Genomic DNA, 21,072 nt, shown 5'->3' with positions numbered 1-21,072 from the left:
GGGGCCGTTGGACGCCACTGGTGGCCATTGAAGGCGCCGTAACGGCTTTACGATACGTGAATGCCATCCTCCGACGACAGTGCAACCATATCGGCAGCATATTGGCGAGGAATTCCTCTTCATGGACGACAATTCGCGCCCCCATCGTGCACATCGTGTGAATGACTTACTTCAGGATAACGACATCGCTCGACTTGAGTGGCCAGCATGTTCTCCAGACATGGACCCTATCGAACATGCCTGGGATGGATTGAAAAGGGCTGTTTATGGACAACGTGACCCACCAACCACCCTGTTGGATCTATGCTGAATCGCCGTTGAGGAGCGGGACAATCTGGACCTACAGTGCCTTGATGGACTTGTGGATAGAATGCCACGACGAAAATAGGCATGCATCAGTGCAAGAGGACGAGGTACTGGTGTTAGAGGTACCGACGTGTACAGCAATCTGGACCACCACCTCTGAAGGTCTCGCTATATGGTGGTACAACATGGAATGTGTGGTATTCATGAGCAATAAGAAGTGCGGAAATGATGTTTATTTTATCTCTATTCCAATGTTCTGTACAGGTATCGGAACTCTCGGAACCGAGGTGACGAAAAAATTGTTTTGATATTGCACAGTTCGCCACTAGTTTCGGTCAATGACCATTATCAAGCTTAGCTGGCCTTAATGGTAGGATAGTTATACGTAATTTGAACAAAAGTAATTTGCTCTTTTAAACCCACCATAACACGTATACAATTTCTCATTGGACCTGCTTCTTGACGAACACAGTTATTATTATGAGAAATATTTTACGTACCATGGTGGGCTTAGAAGAGCAAATTACGTTTGTCCAAATATGGCTTAAGAACAGCACAGAGCCTGTAACACCTCCTTGCGAACTCCCAAATATTACTTCGGTTTCACTAACATTAATCTAAGATTCACTTTCTAAAGCACTCAATACTTCTGGTGAATGAAAAGCGAGTTTCAAAACAACGGCATTTTATGAATCCATGCTGGTTATGTGTCATAACATCGTTTTCTTACGAGTATTTCACAATGTTAGAACGCAGTATATGTTCCAAAATCTTCTGTACAATTGGAGTTGACGATGTTATACATAAATTGAAACGTCCCCTTTGAACAATTTATACATATGACTGTGCTTAAACTGACACACTATATTTTTAGCGCAACGCAATCTGACTTTCAAAAATCCCTACAAAAGAATGGCCCTGACTAACATTAACCTATACCTTCCTCAAATCACTTACCTCACAAAAATCTTCGTTACTCGAACTACTGCAATACGGAAAGCGCCACTACTGCCAGCTAAATAAAAGATTCAAACTACGGAAGGCACTAACTACTGATAGGCATAGTTAGCAAATGAAAGATTTTAATAGAGAACAAACAATGTATTTACCTTAATAATCATAATATATATAGCAGTTCATGCCATCCAGTATTACAAATTTCACAACTCCACCATCTCTCTCCCCACATCCACCACTGCTGGCGGCTCACCTCCAACTGCGCAACGCTACGCGCTGTTCACGTCCAGCTGCCCAAACTACAATGGCAGACAACAATGCTAACTAGCCACAGACTGCACACAGCACAGCCAGTGATTTTCATACAGAGCGCTACGTGGCGGCGGCGTTACCAATATAAGAACCTAAACAGCATACTTACAAAATTATTTACTGAACTGGCCTCATGACAGCCTAAGAATTAACAAAAGTTTTTCCTCGTCAAATATTTTTCTTTTTAAGATACAAGCCTTGAATGCCTAGACCGCAATTATCCTTATGCAACTGAAGAATGATGACTAGTTTAGGTCGCCATCTTCAGACCATCTTGGGAATTGCTTTCCATCAGAACGTTCTAAACGCGGTACTAGCACTAACAGACACCCCAGATGGCAAACTAGTGGGATAAGGATACCATATAGAAAAAAGTGGGAATTATATTAAAATGTTAGAGGTAGTCACAATCAAGCTACAGTAGCCCATTATAAACAGCATTGTAAAGTGCTTAAAATGTTATTAGGAAGCAAAGAGTATGTGATATGCAAATAGAATATCCAATTCACTGGATAAAATTAAAACCATATGGCCAGATGTGAAGCAAGTGTCTGGTCAGCAACACAAGGTCGACAATATAAAGTCAGTTCGCACTAAAAATATTTCTGTTACTGATAAATCAGATATTTGTACAGTATTCAGCAATCTTTTTCTGGGCATTGCTGGTGAATTAAATAAAAGTTTAGTTTCTACAGGGAATCATATAACTTTCTTGGCAAATGCCTTTCGGAGATTGATGTCTGAGATACTGCTTTGTGATACAGACAAGAGGGAGATTGAGTCAATAATTAAATCACTGAAGACTAAGGACTCTCATGGTTATGATGGAGTGCCTAGCAGAATATTAAAGTACTGTGCAGCACATGTTAGCCCTGTATTTAGCCATATTTGTAATGTTTCCTTTAGGAATGGTCAGTTAGCTGAACGATTAAAGTGATCAGTATTAAAGCCGCTTTATAAAAAAGGAGAAAGGTATAACGTCGATAATTTTAGACCTATTTATATGCCGTCAGTGTTTGTTTAAGTTATTGAAAAGGCTGTGTATGTAAGGATAATTGATCATTTTATATCACACGATTTGCTATCAAATGTACAGTCCGGCTTCAGAAATGGTTTAACAACTGAAAATGCTGTATTCTCTTTCTCTGTGAGGTACTAGACTGCTTAAACAAAAGGTTTCGAACGTTAGGCACATTTTTTTTAGATTTAAATAAGGCATTTGATTGAGTTGATCGCAAAATATTTCTCCAGAAGTTGGACTAATACGGAATACAGGGAGTAGCTCACAATTAGTTCACTTCTTACTTTAGCAACAGGCAGCAAAGGATCATTATTCACAGTGTTGAGAATGGCTGTGATGTGGGGTCTGATTGGGTACGATCAAGTTGGGGTGCCCCAGGGATCAGTGTTGGAGCCACTCCTGTTCCTTATTTACATAAATGGTATGCCTTCTAGTATTACGGGTAACTCTAAACTATTTCTGTTTGCTGATGACACTAGCCTGGTAGTAAAGGATGTTGTATGCAACATTGGCCCTGTTTCAAATAGTGCAGTTCATGACCTAAGTTAATGGCTTGTAGGAACTAAACTAACGCTAAATCACACTAAGACTAAGTTTTTACAGTTTGTAACACACAATTCAACAAAGCCTGACTTTTAATTTTACAGAATGGACATATGATTAGTGAAATTGAACAGTGAAAATTTCTAGGTGTTCAGATAGATAGTAAGCTGTCGTGGAAAGCTCACGTTCAGGATCTTGTTCAAAGACTTAATGCTGCCGTTTTTACTAATCGAACAGTATCTATAATGAGTGCTCGTTCGATACGAAAATTAGTCTACCTTGCTTATTTTCATTTGGTTAGGTCGCATGGTATTATATTTTGGCATAACTCTTCCTATGCAAAAAGGATATTTATGGCTCAGAAACGGGTGGTTCGGGCAATAAGTGATTTAAGTTCACTACGGTCGCAGGTACGAATCCTGCCTCGGGCATGGATGTGTGTGGTGTCCTTAGGTTAGTTAGGTTTAAGTAGTTCTAAGTTCTATGGGACTGACGACCTTAGAAGATAAGTCCCATAGTGCTCAGAGCCAATTTTGATTTAAGTTCACACACCTCTTGTCGACCCCTTTTCACGAGTCTGGGTGTTTTGACATTGGCCTCTCAATAGATATATTCCTTACAGTCATTTCTTGTTAATAATATTAGCTGATTCCCAAGAAAAGGCAGCTTTCACTCAGTTAATACTCGGCAGAAATTAAACTTGCATTTGGATCGGACTTCCTTAAGTCTTGTGCAGAAAGTTGTGCAGAATACTGCTGCATCCATTTTCAATAACCTACCACAGGAAATCAAAAATCTTAGCAGCAATCCACGCTCTTTCGAATCGAAACTGAAGAGTTTCCTCATGGGTCACTTCTATTATGTCGAGGAGTTCCTCGAAAAATTAAACTGATTCTTGTTGTATTATTGATTGTGTTTACTTAAGTCTATGGACTGACTTTTTTCAGCTTCATAAACATTTATTTTTATCTGTTACTACTTTTATGTTGTAATTTCATGTACTGACACGTTCAATGACCTTGGATATGTGCTCCTCTATTTGGTCTTACGGAACTTGACGTCTAAATAAATAAAATAAAATAAAATAAATCGTTCAAATCTTAAAAAAGCGATGAATCTGCAATGAAAAACATCATCATTACCTGTAGTAGCGAGATGACATGCGTTCGTAATGTGGGCCAAAAAGACTATGGCACTATGTTGTTAAAAACTTCATTGTGAGCGGATCAGGATGTAAACCATTATTTCGCAAGGCACTGTAGTGACTTCCAGTTCTTTGAAAAAACCTCAAATCTAATAAAAAAGAAAGGAAGTTGCTAGAGAAATGGTTGTCGTATAGCACTCATCAGACCAACAACTAGATTTTATATTTTTCCACGCGGAACCCGAACGACGCTAGCCTCACCTCCCATCAAGCGATTGGACATTGTTGAATGCAACAGCGAGAGAACACCTTTTGTAGGAAAAGAGTACACAACTCGGAATATTTGTAGAGAACGTGCGATGCATATTAGTGCGCGCACAGGAAGCGTAGTTGAACGAATTGACGTCACTTGAAGTCTCACTACATAACGCGGGCATAGCAACGGAACCGATCACACGAAATTAGTCGTATCACTACATACGTATAAAAGCGACCGGCGAGCGGATCACACCATATTGGGAATTTGGAAGGAGAGTCTTACGAAAAGTTTATTCCTTTAATTTAAGAACGCAGGTCTCTAGGGGTCAAAGTGTTGAAAACTGTTACCATCGTCACCGTCAGAGAACTACAGGGACTAATGTTTCCTCAGAAATAAAACCTAACCCTCAAATTTTTTCACTTACAGTTTCCTTTACAAGGTAATTCAGCAACCGGTCTACAAAGCTTCAGATTGCAATATCAGTCGATAGCGTAGTGCTATGATACATTATTTACACCATGTGGAGCGCGTCAACAACAGAATGGCGCTGCAAGCAACGCTGGATAAAGCGCGTAAACAAAATCTATAGATATAGAGGCCGCCATCTCAGTACGCGACGGTTTCACCGTGACGTCATCCAGCCAATGAGAAGCCGTCCGCTGGTTATAAAAGCGGAAGCCTCACCGGTGCACGACAGTCAGATTTACCCCTGACGAAGATGACGGAGGTAGTCATCGAAAGCTTTGGATTTTATCCAAATTTGACGCGGCTAGTAAACCGAGAACTTTTTATGCAAGGACTCCGTCACGAAAGACTTCGTAGTCAAACAACAGGAAGCATTTATTGTAAGACATAAAGCTGTACACATATTTTACATTATGTTACTTGGACAAAATTTCCACATTTTCATTTTTACATGTGTCACTCCTGATAACTTACAGGTATGTACTGAATTTCGTGTTCAACTTTGATGTAGACCTGCATCAAATAATCTGAAGAAACTAATTTTTGAAAGCATCTCCTCAATTTAAAACATTTATGGGTTTTAGCTGTTTTTTGTGGACCAGTAACGTTTACGTGGAGATATGCCTTTCCGAGGTTTGATGAACTTACTAAGCTGACGCTCCACACTTATCAGAATGGTTACGAATGTTTAACGAGGGTAATACGGAACACCGTGCTGGATCCCAACGACCTCGTATCACTTGCAGCCTAGATGACAGGCATCTTATCCGCATGGCTGTAACGGATCGTGCAGCCACGTCTCGATCCTTGAGTCAACAGATGGGGACGTTTGCAAGACGACAACCATCTGCACGAACAGTTCGACGACGTTTGCTGCAGAATGGACTATCAGCTCGGAGACAATGTTTGCGGTTACCCTTGACGCTGCATCACAGACAGGAGCGCCTGCGATGGTGTACTCAACGACGAACCTGGGTGCACGAACGGCAAAACGTCACTTATTTAGATGAATCCAGGTTTTGCTTACAGCATCATGACGGTCGCATCCGTGTTTGGCGACATTGCGGTGAACGCACATTGGAAGCGTGTATTCGTCATCGCCATACTGGCTTATCACACGGCGTGATGGTATGAGGTGCCATTGGTTACACGTCTCGGTCACCTCTTGTTCGCATTGACGGCGCTTTGAACAGTGGACGTTACATTTCAGATGTGTTACGACCCGTGGCTCTACCCTTCATTCGAACCCAGCGAAACCCTACATTTCAGCAAGATAATGCACGACTGCATGTTGCAGGTCCTGTACGGACCTTTCTGGATACAGAAAATGTTCGACTGTTGCCCTGGCGAGCACATTCTCCAGATCTCTCACTAATTGAACACGTCTGGTCAATGGTGGCCGAGCAGCTGGCTCGTTACAATACGCCAGACACTACTCTTGATGAACTGTGGTATCGTGTTGATGCTGCATGGGCAGCTGTACATGTACACGCCATCCAAGCTCTGTTTGACTCAATGCCCAGGCGTATCAAGGCCGTTACTACGGCCCGAGGTGGTTGTTCTGTGTACTGATTTCTCAGGATGTATGCACCCAAAATGCGTGAAAATGTAATCACATGTCAGTTCTAGTATAATATATTTGTCCAATGAATACCCGTTTATCATCATCATTTCTTGTTGGTGTAGCAATTTTAATGTCCAGTAGTGTAATTCCAGACCACGCTTGATCTCCGCGAGTAGCCGCACAGTAATTGTAACCATCCGGACCGTCATAACACCGATGCCACTATCAGATACACTGCATCGAAAGAAACGTCGATGTATTTCTTAAATGCCTATGTGTACGCTGAACCGCCTCGACTAGCGAGGCAAGGGCTGCCGCGATAGGGCGGCATGCAGAAACTGCTGGGGATGGGGACAGGGGGTGTGAGGCGGAGGGTACGGTTGGAAAATGAAACTGTGGCTGCTCGCCCGCGTTAGCTGGTCGCTCGGGCCTCGTATGATTTATCCACGTCGGCTCTTCGGAGCCCAACTGCCGAAACCGCAGCGACCGTAAATTCGCCGCTCCGCTCGCGGGAGATTTACGAACTCTCTTCTTCTTTTACTCTTTTTTTTCGCCCCCTCCCTTTTCCCATAGCCGCTGCGGCTGCTGCGGTGGAACGCGAATTTATTTACTTTATTCGTCGATGCTTCAATAGCGCCGCCATTAGGGTTATGAGGTGTGCCCGGCGCCACATTCGACAGGCAGGCGGGGTTGCCATGAATGCACTCCGGTCTGGGACTGCGCTGATATTCGGGCCGAGGCTCTCCGAAGTTCAGACGCTACAGAACCTAACCTACTAGCAGAAAAGGAAGAAAAAAACTATAATACGAAAATGAGACGCTGTGTTCTGAACGCTGCGTAGTCTACCTCTATATATTGTGAAATGTCTGTGGGTTCTCACCTGGGCATACCAGCCGAACATCCGCCTAAATTAATGGTTCAAATGGTTCAAATGGATCTGAGCACTATGGGACTTAACATCTATGGTCATCAGTCCCCTAGAACTTAGAACTACTTAAACCTAACTAACCTAAGGACAACACACAACACCCAGTCATCACGAGGCAGAGAAAATCCCTGACCCCGCCGGGAATCGAACCCGGGAATAAATTAATGTTTCCCATCATTTCAGAGTCGAATACCTGCGAACGCATTTAGAAAGCAGCGTACGCTCTCGTCAAAACACGCCACGTAACTAAGGCCGGTGTCGCACTATAAAATTTTCCTTGAGAAAGCTTTTTTATCAATTAAAATTTCGTAGTGTAATAAGGAATTTCGACAAAGTTAGGCTTCGTCTTCTGTTTACTGGCTCTTAGCACTTTGGGACTCAACTTCTGAGGTCATCAGTCCCTTAGAACTTAGAACTACTTAAACCTAACTAACCTAAGGACATCATACACATCCATGCCCGACGCATAATTCGAACCTGCGACCGGAGCGGGCGCGCGGTTCCAGACTGTAGCGCCTAGAACCGCTCGGCCACAACGGCCGCCTGAGTGGAGGAATATAACTGCTTGTAGCGCTAGCATCGCCCCAGCTGACTGCTATTTAATGTTTATCCACATGGCTACGAAATTTGCGTGGTGCGTCCCATCACCAACGAAACATAAAAATGCGTGAGGCATTTGAAGCACTGTATAACTTGTGGCATCCGTAATAAAAAAAAAGAAAAATCGAGAATTTTTAAAAAACTTGCGGAGGGCCTTATCTGTAAAGTAGGGCATGGAGGTACCCACGAAGATACAAAACAGAAAAATCTACAACTTTTATTGAAATAAAAATATTTCTTACTTGATACAGCATGTACTAAAAGTTATTTGCCACCAGATATTCCCCGTTCAGCATTTTATAAATAGCTCAACACCTTTTCGTGAATGTGTACAGCGATGTTCGAATGCTATACTGTAAAGTAGAGTAGCTTTCCCTTGTTGCAGGCAAACCCAGTGTTTCGTTTAAGTCTGCCTTTTGCGGATATAGCATTACTGAGGTAAGTGTTCTGCTTGATCACATTTTGAAATGTACTCTCATCAATTCGCAAGTAATTTTATGCCACTTTACGTGCTCGACCTTTATCTCCCGTAACAGATTGTGTTGGCTGCTTTCCTTGCCGTGAAACACACAGCTTCACCCAAGTAGGCTCCCTTTTTCTTTTCTTCTGCTCGTCTTCCAAATGTAAATAAAGTGCAGCTTAGGTATACCCAACTGCAGCCCGCAGTAGCAAGTCTTCGTCGGCCATTCTGAAGGAAGTATCGCGTTAAAGATCTTTGTCAAATAAAACTTGATGACAGTGTAATACCCTTATTTTCACCACGTCAGATATCTTTGTCAAAGAAAATGTTATGACTATTTGATCATGTTTCTTTGTCAAAGAAATTTTGATAGTGTTATATGGCCTAAACAATAGATTCAAACAAAGGTTATGCCAGGTCTTTGGGACCGAAGTCTTTTTTCATAGCTATTCTGATTACACAGATATCGGTATCCAATTGGCTGTTTAGAATGGTAACATAGTAATGTCTGCTGTCATGGATAAAATAATTCGTTGACGGTTCCCAGCGACATTAAATGTCCCTTAATATTCGTCAGCTCTGGGACGACGAGATTTCACCGAACTAGCAGGGTCTACAAGCAAGTGTGCTGCATACTACCTACCCTAGTAAAGTGACTGATTTTCATCAAGCAACATCATAACAATGAATGCCTCTAAACAGAGAAAAATATTTTAGAAGCGTATCACTAACTTAAATTTTGGAACGCCTACCGTCTTTCACACAGAGTAGATGACTTGACGATTAGGTTTTCCAACGTAGTTGTCTCCAGTAACCACGCGCCAAACAGTCACACTTCACTCGCTCTGATATCCATCCTGCTCTAGCCAGCAAGTAATTGACATTTCCCATGTTCAGCTTTCCACGAATTGTAAAGGTAGCTTCCTTGGCAAAGAGAATCCCTTTAGAAAGAACATATTGTGCTGAGTCGCATCATAACGACCCAATGTCATCCATCTTCTGCAGTCTCTCTGGTGATAAAGTAACTTGTGATAAGGGTGGAAGCTGTGTTACTCACAAATGCGAACAACTAGGGTGACTAATGCTAGAGTCACTCGCAATTTTCGTAGAGCTAACAGACGCCAACAGATGTAACCACATTTGTTTTATTGGCTTCTTACCTTCTGAGTATTATTCCCATGCCTTCCCAATAATAACCGCACGTACATTGAACTGTTATTCTAGTAGGATACGGTCTGTCGGAATACCTATGTTTGTATAACTCAGCTGTTTTTTCAGGGTACATTCTCCATCTCCGTAAAGAAGTAAAGCATGTAGTTTGTGTTGGGTCGCCAGAGACATTTTTTTCCAAACTAACTAGCACGAGATACACGTGATCGACAAGATCGTGAAAGCTACATTCCCTTTGTGTCCATTTTAGGTCGGGATCGAGGCAGTGCAACACACTGGTCCCTTTTCATCCGTCATGACATAGTTCCTGATTCGGGCACGAAATCGCAAATTTCTGCGTAAGATCGCCATTAGTTTCATTTTAAAAGTGAATAAATCGTTATCTGTAAACGGTGTTATTACTACGGAACTACTAATCGTATTTTGGAGTGAAAAACCCGTTCAATTCGTCTCTTTTATAACTACGATACTAGCAGCGGACATTACTACACATCCTTTCGAAAAATCGAAATCCATACCGTAATCCATTCAATATTAATACTCTGAAAAGAGACTCTACTTTGTATAGCGAATCCATCTGGGTGAAAATAACCTGTTTCTGGAGAAGTAGATACACTGACGGAAATGAAACGCAGCACTAAGAAGGAGTTGAGCGACATATACGGAAGTTAGTACGCATGTTTCTACATCTGAAAATTGATGTCTATTCAAATTTCTCGCCAGTATCATAAAACGGGCGCTAAGTAGTACCACTGTGAGGATGCAAATCAGATTTGCTTTCAATACACGCTGTAATGGTTGTGAGAATTAGTCATCTTTGAGATTGAACGTGTTGTGTTAGTCAAGAATGCCTTTAAGGCCACAAGAGGTCATTATCAGCACCTCACTGAGTTTGAACGAGGTCTGTAATAGGAATACCTGAAGCTGGAGGTTCCTTCTGCGACACCGCAGGAAGAATTGACAGAAATATAGCCACTGTACACGATTTCTGGCGGCGGTGGTCACCAGAATGTACGGTCGAAAAACACCCGGCTCGGAACGCCACGTGGTATTTCTGACGGAAGACCGTCGTGTTCAACGTATGGCTCCGACACCTTGTACTGCATCTGCAGCAGCAATTGGAACAGCAGTTGGCACCACAGTATTGCGATAATAAATAAATTTATGTATTTACCTCCTAATTATTGTGATTGTTCCATTTGAAACCATTGTGGCTCTATGGACAACATGTGTAATATTGAAATGTTGTACTTCCAGTTTTACACGATGTAAATATGCATACTGGAAGAGGAAGTTCTGGCGTGCCTTTTGCAAAGAGTTTCTCCTAATGCTGACAGATTGACGGTAACAGCGAAAGTCGAAATGATATGTTAGCTGAAGATAGCACTCTCGATTTTCGAACGAAAAAAATCAGTGTTGTCTTGCATCATTTCAGAGATTGACAGCAAAGAACGTTTAGCAAAAAAGAACGTAAAACCGTTGTTCCAGTTGAAAAACATACAACAGAAGCAAAGCATCTACCTATTGGTAAACTGTTCCATAACGACTCCTGGGTGATTATTTTAAAAGGCTACGATCGATTTGCTTCTCCACCCTTGAAACATTTCGAGCTAGTGCTCAAGCCACTGTGTACACTGTAATACAAAGAAAAAACCTAGCAGAAGCGGATAGAATTGTGCCGTCTGTCAAGCAGTACTATCCCTAACTGCAGGGTGGAACAGCATGTTACCTTAAGACCAAAACCATCGACATTTGATATGCAGTGGCTCCATTTGAAACCACCTCAGTGGCTCTTCCTGAATCCACTCCCTATATGTTCGATCAGTGTATGTAATACTTGTTTCTCACAGTGTTCTGTCTCAATGCACGTCTAATAGTGTAATAAAAGAAGAAAATTGTAAAATTTTAATTTGTAATACTTCGAATCAAAAGGTTGGTTTCACTCGACATCGAGGTCACTAGATACAGAGCATTAGCCGAGAATGTCAAAAGGAAGGGGAAAAAAATCGGCCGAGCCCGTCGAAGATAATCATCCTGCCGTTTTCCTGGAACTGTTTACAGAAATCGCGGAAAATCTAAATCTGGATAGCTGGATGGGGATTTGAACCATCATCGTCCCGAATGCGAGTCCAGTGGGCTAGCCACTGCACCACCTCGCTCGGTGCAATCAGAATGCATTCGTGTTGTTCGTGTCCAGTGTTATTACCGAGCCTGGTGAGTATATAAGGGACGTGAACGGCGTCAGATGTTGAGTGATCACAGTGTAGGACACAGAGCTGCTGCGTACGCGTGTGAAATAGCACTATCACCACTTGACCGCGTTCAAAACTGGCCTCGTTGATGGTCTCCATTTGCGTGGCTTATCGAATCAGGAAATATCTCGATCTGTGGAGTAATCGGACAGAATCCCGATGCTAGGAAGCGTAGAAACCTCACGAAAGGCATACTTATCGTCAAGGCTCCAGTCGACGTCTGATCACCGCAAGGAAGGGTCGCAATATTGTGCACTCTTAACACCTGTTCCTGCCATACGAGAACAAGCGATGAACTCCCTGCAACATTATGTTCGTCCGACACCATTGGTCAGACACTAGCAGAATCGAAACGAAGGAATTAACATCTCAAGAGCAGGTTTCCATTAAGATAACAACACCAACGGCTTCATTAAGACCGGTATCACAATGTGTTCAGCGATGAATCACAGCTCTACACTTCCCTGGATGACCATGGCAAGCAAACATGGCAGCGACCTCAGGAGAGATCCCATTCTTCTAATTTTTTTGAAGGATGGAGCGGTGTTTCTCTTGGCGTCATGGCTCAGGGAGCAATTGGGTATGTCTTCAGCTCACAACAGTAGTGGGGCTGTGTACGTTTGAGCCGAGTGTGAAGTGTCACACAACTGCATGTTGGATGACACTAAAGGAAGGGTAGGCCAATTGTCTGATGTTTGAAATGGCGGAAATTTAGAATAATGGCAGGATATTCAAAGTAGCCCAGTTGTGCTACATCTAAAAAGACTTAATCGTAGGTAGTGGACCTAGAGTAATTGCCCTACATATAAAATCCAAGCTAGTGAACCTTGGAAAGTCTCTACGGTCTAGGGAGTGGATTCAGAAGGAGCCACTTAGGTGGTTTCAAATGGAGCCACTGCATATCAAATGTCGGTGGTTTTGGTCTTAAGGTAACAAGCTGTTCCACCCAGCAGTTAGGGATAGGACTGCTTGACAGACGGCACAATTAGTGGAAGTTGGAAGAAGGTCATAATCCAAAGTGTCATATAAGTTTGACAATCCAAGATGCCGATGCGAGATGGGTACTGGATTTGCCCTGACGTCGCATGCCACTTATCCAAAGTTTAAAATGGGGGTGGCGCACTTGGTGTAAGTTAAAATAGTCTCTCCAAGCCCTCTGACATCACAGCTTCCTACCCTAAGTTTGCAACGCAAAAGCTGTCTTGCAGAACTGGGCTTCAACTGGCCTCATCTGTGAGCTGCAAGCAGTCTGCAGGGTGTGACGAAGAGGCCCTGGGACCATGTGGTGGCTGTCGGTTGCTGGCCATCTCTGTCGTGTCAGCCACTTACAGCTGCATGGCTTGACACATCTGGCAGGCCACTGTGCTTTCACCAGCGCTTGCCAGTGACTGAATAAGTGTCCACCACTTCCAGTCCTCCACCCAGCATTGCGTCACACAGTGTAAAGGCCACGAAGCTGCACAAAGTGAGAACTGCAGCTCTAACTAGAGTTCAATAGGTCTGCTAGCTATCGCTATAGGACCGCTTGATACATTGCATCGGTATTTGCATACAATGGCTGATTGGCCAGAGTGTGCGACATCACTATCTTTGCCATGTCTGGGTTCGCAGAAAGCTTGTAATGCTATTCGTAGTTAAGACAAACATATTTTCCCCTGCAGGCAGAAACCTGAGTGGTCATGTCTGAGCCTGTTTGCTATTTTATGGTTTTCCCAATGCTGTTTATAGCTGACATACTTTCCACAACATGAATATCCACCTAACTGGTGCCAACATATTTTTCTGCTGCAGGGAGAAATCTGTTATTGACTCATCAAGAATATAGCACAAAAAAGCACTTGCTGTTAGGTATGCTATTTCTGCAACACTATTTTGTGTATTTTTAGTAATCATGTGTTCATTCTATAGACAGAGTGAGGCGTATACCGATCCTGCCCTGGGAGCGGTTAAGTGGGAGATACGTCTCACAGCTGGATAGTGACAGATGGTGACGCGAGACTGGACGCGAACGTAGTTTATGTATCAGCCGATAGAGGACAATATTGGATAGGGGGACTGTGATTTTAGTTTCGATTGTGCCCACTAGAGTGCACTAAAGTAATAGAATGTTTTTCATAAACTATTCTAATATTTTCAGTAAGTGTTATTATGTCATTTTTGTGTAGGTAAAATGTTATAAATGTGTTTTAGCAGTATGAATGATGCGTGAGTGTGGTTTGAGGTTAATATGAAGATAATTGATTAACGAGTTATGTAGTGAGATTTAGTGTAGGAACATTTCGAAGAAGTATGGATATGGACAAAGGGGATTTTTGTAGAATAGATTTGTAAAGTAAGTTTATGGTAAAGGCAAAGTTAATTCAGGTATAAATAACAATAGTAAATAACTTTATGCATAAGTAAAACTGCAGCATATTAGATAATTACGTGGGCAAAAAGTGCAGTCGTTAGGTCTACTATTTAGCGATTGGTTATTGATGAAAAGCGCGGACTGACGCGGGAAAGTGTTGTTTTGCTATTGGCTGTTGAGTAAACTGACCAATGGTAAAGCAGTATTCTTCGCGCACCTTTCTCTGCTGGAAAAGAAGACTTAGAGTATTCTAGAGAGAGTCGGAGCCCAGCCATGAAACAGTTCGGACGTGTGTAGTAGTAGTTCCGATGGAAATGAGAAGTTGCCGGATCTAGCAGTGTTTCATACATCAAAAGTGTTGTAAAGCGACGGCATAATAATTCCGATGGGTGTGTAGAAATCTCGGAATTTTTAAGTGAATTTTGTGACGAGAAAACACATATATTCCGCGAGGTATATTGAGCGGGTCGGTGGCTAAAGACTGTGACTGCATTTGGTACCGACAGACTTGATATTTGGCGAGCGTTCTCAATCAAAAACAATCAGTATTTTTGTAGCTATTACGTTTTCGGGAAATGCAACACCATAAAGTTGCTAACGTGAGGGAAAGGGATTGTGAGTGACTGTGTTAAGGCTAGCACGGGCTTGGCAGTGATACTTGTTCACCAAAGTTTCAGAATGTATTAATTGAGGACAAAATTTCCAACCTTTCATTTCGTGTGAAAACTTTCTCCCGAAACGTAGATTAGTGATTTCAATTGCAGCGTGGTTCACGTCGAAGTACCGTCGGTTTCGCTCGGCTTTCCTACTGATGATATGCTGAGACATTGTTCACAGGTAGGTGCCGGTCGTCGTAAAGGGACGGAAAGAACCTCGCCGCCGCAAGAGTTGTAATATTAGATTCAAAACGAATATCGAAAAAGTTGTAAACCGTGGCGCTGAATGCGAGGGTGTGCTTCCCTTCGGCAAGAAGATCATTGCGAGAATTTCGAGAGATCGAATAGAGAAACTATCAGCGAGAGGTCGGGATTGCGGCGTGAATAGTGAGACGCGTGAGGACGAGAGCCGCGAGGGGGGGGGGGGGGGGGGGGGTTGAGAGGATTGCTATCGCCCACATGGGGTGTGGAGACCAGTCTGTGGTCAGTCAGCTGCTGCTGCTGCTGCTGCCTTGGTCGGCTGCGATCTTCCTTCGCTGAGACACTCCGTGGAGATCTGAAGTGGTGGCCTCGTGTTGTTGATACCACTGTGTACGCTGCTCGATGGGACCAATTCCAGCGATTGAAAATGGTGAGCCTCAGTGCACATCGGACAAATCTGAGTGTAACGAATATTTGTCAATTCCCGAGTGAATGTGGTTGTTAATGTTTCTATGAATCGTGTTTAATGCTAGGAACTGTGTACGCTGGTTGAAAGTGTGACAAGTGTAACAGGCTCAAGCACACGTTTATATGTGGCTTCGTGGTATAGCTTGGTCAGCCGAATTACATGGGCTAGTCTGATAGTATTCATATGTGTAAAGACTCTCTTGCCATGTAGTGCTTGCGTAATTACATACACCGATCATCATTAGTACAGACTGGCAGTAACTTGTTACATTCATCATTCATTCTTGTCACCGGAGTTTAACCTTGTGTCAATGCCCATATGCCAAGCGTCCCTTTAATCAATGTAAGCTTTGGGTGTGGCCAACTATTGCTCTTTAGTAATGTTACAAGCTTAGACGGTTTTACTGCACTATTCCTCAGCTCCTGTAATTGGTCGCTTTTCCCCACCACGATGTTGGGCAAGCATTTCAACTTTTTTACGTCAATACAAATGGTCTGGGGAAGTCAGTTGATGGAGGAAGGAAACTTCCCAATGAAGTGCGAATGCACTAAATTCATCTACCGCGTTTCTGTCTCTGTAAATTATTACTAGGTAGTTACTGATTGTTGGTGTTACGATGTTAGGCAGTTGTCCCTCTTGAGAAATGATTGTTTCTGAAATGAAGTGACTAACGGCCTTGTTGGCGTTGATATTCCTCATAGTACAAATTAAGTCTTTCTTTTTCTTAAGTTCAATGCTTGTTAGCCTTAAGTTTTGGGCACCAATTCTGGGGGCTGCAAGTAGTTCAAGATGCTGATTCCATTAACAACTGCTAGATATGTGAAGGAAACATATTTCTTAAAACACCATCATTCTGAGTATTTGACAGGGACTTGTTAGAGCTATTTGTGATACAAGGTTACGAACGTGTGCACTTTCTTTGAGGAGATCATTATTTTTACCATTTTTAAGAAATAATTGTTCTAAACATATCTGAGATTGTACAAACTGACATATCTGCAGAAATTTTCTTTTAACCTTTTAAGATTTCATTATCATAAATACATGCAGTTAGATAATGTTGCTGTCAAATTATGCTTCCAAATTGTCAAATAAATTTTCTGTTAAGAATTTTTAACTGTGAATGATGTAGCTGTTGTGTTATCCTTGACGTTCCCCTTCCACACCACAGCACCTCTGCTGGCCCTTACCCTCCCTAAGGTAAAACCCTTTCAAGTCGTTCCCCAGTTAACTGCAATGCGGCAGCTACACACTGTTTTCATGAAGTTGCCTACACTACAATGCGAAAGTAATACATACATACCAATAAATAATGATTTCAGTTAGGAAAAACCAGTCATGCAGTTCACATCACCACCATGAAGCTCAAGCAACATCTCCATCATCACGCCTTTTCTTTTCATTTGCTTCTGAAAAGTTAACTTTTTCGATGAAACAGAACCCACTCACATGAAAGAGCACACGTTCACGAATTTTATGTGCAGTAGTCATGTTAAACAAATGCACTTGACCAAGTACTGAGACGGTAGCCTTACTGGTATGAAACTTTATGGGTAGTTTCCTAAAACTTTCTTGTCAAACTCTGAATCCCAAAGAAGAAACTGTAGCCCAATATTTCGATGCATTGGCATGTCCATAAACGGAAGTATGCATGAATTGTGTTATCGTTTGAATATATATATATATATATATCCAGTTATATGTAAGGGTTCACAGAAAAAGTATGAAGAATGTGTATGGCATGCACAGATGTTTCTCTCATCCTAAAAAATCACATGTATGCTAGTGTAATCATATAATCTTCAACATGAGCAGTTAGACGAAACGCACCATTCACAGGAACTTAATGGTGACTGATTGGTCTGAGATTACTGGAGAGAAGCAGAATAAGGGTGGATCCCCAATGTCTGACAGCATGATATCGGTAACTGTTGGACAATCAGATTGCGGTAAGACAAATTCCTCTTGTCTTTGCGCGCAAACCTTTATTCGCTGTGGGAACATATATGTATCTTCAGAAACACCATTCCAGCCAAAAACTACTGGAGGAAATGCTGTCCGACACTGGAAATTTACTATCACATGGAAGAGTAAAACCGAACATTGTATTCACATTGATGATGTGGCGGTGAAAAATCAAGAATAAATATGAAAAAACTTTTTCTTCGGATAACATAGAGGAGATGATGTCTTTTATATGAGTTAGACGTATTCTAGGATCCCAAAAAATTGATGAAAGATAATACAAACCTTATTAAAACTACAGATGAGGTAATATGAATTTATAACACAATTATCAGATACATGTAGGAATCAACATGATATTCAGTAATCCGACAACTTTACTAGGTTATTGGTAGAGTCATTTAAAGATCAACTTTTTGGTTATCGATTAAAGTAGGCAACTGAATGAAAGCTGATACTTACCGAACTTTCAGGATGTTTTGAAAAGTGAATAACTTGTATATACAGTAAAACAACAGGATAATTACGGCATTATACATCCCAGTATGGATAAATTTGCGTGGATGTCTCACAGCAATCGGGATGAGAGTGTTAAGAGGAAGAATATTTGTCTGCATATTGAAGCGAACATTCAGATACTCAACAAAAGTATCGAACACCATACCACTAGACTTGGAGCACTCAGAAAAAATATTAGGAAAGTAAATACTCATCTTCAAGCCAAACTGAGATTCCTCAGTGAACTGAACATAAAGAAGACAAAAGAAGTGAACGAGAGTGTATATACGTTGTATACTGTTCCAAAGTATGCTTAGCTTATAACAATATGTTGACAAATTATTGTTGAAGAGTGCAAGGCCATCTGCTGAGGTAACGGCATTTGGAAAGAGACTAGTCATTCAGAGAAATGATTAGGCCAGTTGCTGAATATACTGAATGACCCTCGAAGGCAAATGACTTTGAAAAAGAAGATCCTATAAACTATATTAAACATCACAGTATTAAACAGATACATAGAGCATGCAGAGTAAGCAGGGGAAAAGCATGTAAGTTGGATACTCTACCTGTAAGTTTAATAACGCAGTACAAATCGGTGGTAGATAATTAGAGAGAACGCCAGGTTTATAAATCCAATGATGTTAAAAACAGAAAAACTCGACAAGTATTCATCAAAAGATAGACAAAATTATGATAAACAATTTTGTATGTATGAAGTATATAAGAAATCAATGGAATGCGAAATAAATACCTCAAACAGTTCGCTATACAAAAATATTATGAGACCAGCTTAGAGGGTGTACCAGACCTTCACAATATTGAGGTGATACCAACGAAATAGTTGAACAATTATGACCTATCTTCACATCGGATATATCTCACAATATAGCTCATTACAGTGAAATCACTTCCATAATTTCAGAGCTTTGTGAAAGTATTATCAGATAACAATGGAGACAGTTGTTCAAGACCTCCATAAACCCGTGTGCTGGACTTTTCCACATAGGCATCTTATAATTCGAGGTTTGGATGACTTATGACAGGTGGACGTTATGGTTATGAGACAGTATTCACGGGAGAACAAAGGTTTTGAATATATTTTTATTGTCATTGAAATGTACTCTAAATTTACATGGGCCTCACCAGTGAAAACAAAGACAGGGAAGGCAGTTTCGAAGACGATTAATCAGTCGTTGAGAGTACAAATCGCATCCCAGGCAGTCCTCAAACAGCCCATGGAAGAAGGTCTTGAAAGAGCTGATGGTAGTGGAGCAGTATGAAATACGCCACTATGCAACATCTCCCAGATGGAAATAAGTATCGCGGAATGTTTTGAAGAAAATGATAAAAGAATGTATAAATATTTGTTTTAAACTTAACAGTTCTTATAAATGGACTGATACCTTAAACCATTAACCAGTATAATAGAAATATGCACCAAATAATAAAAGGGAAACAAACTGACGTTCATGATAATGGGCTAAATACTGCATACAGATATATTGAATGGTAGATACACACGATCAGAAACTTAATGTGGGTGACTTCGTACGTATTTCAAAATTCAAGACTGCCTTTGAGATGTGATACATATGAAACTGGTCGATGGAGATGTTTCAACTTTTGAAAGTGCAGCGAAAAACATTAAAAATTCAAATTAAACGATAGTGAAATAACTGGTAGCCTTTTCGAAGAGGATGACAGTGAAGCAGTGAACTGGGCGTTTTTGTCATATAAAGTATCTTTAGGCAATAGAAGAACAAGGCTCTTCCGAAATTGCTAGGTTTCCCTTCATGGCAAAAGATGCCAATGATCTGCCATTTAAAATGTCCCACAAACTTCAAATATACAGTAGCATAAAATGAATAATATGAAGAGCAACAGAAGGGGTAATGGCATTCTCAAAAAGTTACCTGTGGAACTTCACACACCTACGTAGAGCTTTTGAAGACCGGGAAAGGGGCATGAGAAACGGCTGGTGCTTGGTGGCAAGGGAATCGGTCTATTAGACAAGTCCTCCGATAACATGATACTGCATACACAGCAAATAAGAATTTCCTAGTACATCAACTTGCAGATAAAATTTTAGCTCACGGTGCCGGGAAAATATGTGCAAGAAGGGACATCGTGATGACCAATGTATCGCTGCATTTGCAGTAGATACAGCAATACACAGCAAAGCAGGTACGGAGTTAAATTTCACTCAGTTATGAATGCACGTGATCATCCGCTGAAGCCGAAGAAGAAACAAAAAAAGGAGATCACATCTGAGTAATTAAAAATATTCATTCACTTATCATTAGCGGCAGCTAAACAAGCACAGATGGGAAAAATATTAAAATGCCAGGAGTCCTACCACCGCCCAAGACATTATGGAAAACGAGCAACAGCAGATTGATGAAATAAAATAACATAAGAGGTTTACAGAATCCGCGGCTATTAGGAAATGTCGACATTGAAAATAACACAGGAAAGTGTTGGTATTGTTGATATTAAAAATCTCCTAGCTATACTGCCCCTCAGGGTGCTTACAAATACCTGTCTGCATAAATTCTCCAGAACTTATCCATTCCGATATTTAATTGAGTGTTCATGCCAAATACACTAACTAAGACTGCATGGAAAGCTAATGAATATGGGACTGTAAATTCAGATGTGGAAAGAGGACCTGGAGCTCACTTGGTGGCATATGTAAAGAGAAAAATCTAAATTGCACCTACTATGTTGATCCAGTCGGTGACTCACGGCCACCAGAAGAATTATGCCACTTCTTTAGCGGTAAATATGTGTCCTACAATTTTCAACGCTACCAAAAGTGTAATACGTAACTCTGCGAACATTTATGTCTCATTTTGACCCTGACAGCTACAGATAAGAAGCTACAAAAACAATAATCACAAAATATCGTTTCGTCTTTTGCCAGTACTACGTGCGAAGAACTTTTTGCCAGTC

Source organism: Schistocerca piceifrons, chromosome 8, assembly GCF_021461385.2.
Source record: "Schistocerca piceifrons isolate TAMUIC-IGC-003096 chromosome 8, iqSchPice1.1, whole genome shotgun sequence".
Classification (NCBI taxonomy): Eukaryota; Metazoa; Arthropoda; class Insecta; order Orthoptera; family Acrididae; genus Schistocerca; species Schistocerca piceifrons.
This window is presented reverse-complemented; position numbering follows the sequence as displayed.